Source organism: Nanorana parkeri, unplaced genomic scaffold, assembly GCF_000935625.1.
Source record: "Nanorana parkeri isolate BGI_ZX_2015 unplaced genomic scaffold, ASM93562v1 scaffold131, whole genome shotgun sequence".
NCBI lineage: Eukaryota > Metazoa > Chordata > Amphibia > Anura > Dicroglossidae > Nanorana > Nanorana parkeri.
The window spans coordinates 656,342-657,667 of NW_017306399.1; positions in this window are offsets into that span (position 1 = coordinate 656,342).

Here is a 1,326-nt window from a genome sequence, read left to right on the forward strand (position 1 = left end):
AAAAAAAAAAAATCAAAAGCCTAAATAAAACAGGATACACTTGGTTTATTTTCTACAAGACAGCGGAGCGTCCCTTTGCTTCGCATGCAACTTAAAAAAAAAAAAAGGGGATTTCCTATACTATACATATATTATATACTTTCTGCTCGGCACATTTGTCAGTCAGAACAAATTTAAAGAAAAAAAAAAATCTCTGCATGTTTAGTGTTAGTAATTCATTTTTATATACTTAAAAGTAGGATAAAAGTAGAGTGCATTAAGACAAGACATTTTAATCCCTATTCCAGGCACTTGCCTTCTTTTCTTTTCTTTTTTTAACTTTTTGTTTCTCCCTATCCCCCCAAATGCTGCCAAAAGAAGGCCCACTTGTCCGCTTTTGGCAATGAAGGAGTTAAACTATATGTGTGTTCAGTCTGTTTTTAGTCCCGATAAGGGCTTTTGCTTACTGTCCTATACAATTCATGTCCACGAAATTCTTGGAAAGACACTTTGCTCCTCATTTTATTATTATTGTTATTTTTAAATAGTTATTTTTTATTCTTTCTTTTTTTTTTTCATTAGTAAAATAGATATAGATTTTAGTTCAATCCCACCTGTAGAAGTAGCGTGCTTAGTCTTATAGTGTCTGTGCTATTTTTGCGTAGGAGATCAGTATTTTTTTGGGGGGGAGGGGGATGTTTGCTGCATTGTGACAATTTATTTAGTCTTCCTTTTTCTTTTTTTTTTTTTCTTTCCCAGAACAATGGAAAAAAAATATGCAATACCTGCTTATATCATGTAGTCAAAGCTTAGCAAATTTTATTAGATTTTTATTATTATTTTTATTTTTTATTTGACCAAAGTTGGTTGGTGCTGTACTTGACGCAGTATGTTAGATGTTTAGTCATCGTACCTTTGTGACTACGAATGCACATGCAGGACGGGGGCTCTTAGAGAAGCAGTCAGACTGTGAAGCACTAAGCTGTACCCTGCGCTTTGAGCAATTTTTTTTATTTTATTTTTTCTCTCTCGTGTGGTGTGCGTGTTACAACCGTTTCCTATCACAAGCAAGCCTTAAAACAAACAAAAACTTAAAAAAAAAATAAAACCTGAATTCATTTTTTTATATATATATGCACGTTTTAAAAAAAAAAAAACTTCCAACTTCTGAAAAACGAAAAATGTTTACCGATTCTCTCTATTTAAGAAAAGAAAAAAAAAAAAAGAATAAATGAATAAAATGTTTTTTGGATTTTTTTCATATGTATCTGATATGTGGTTGAGTAGTTGTATTGTGTGTGTGCGTGCGCGTGTGCGTGTATTAGTGAATTGTGTCCATTTTGTGTA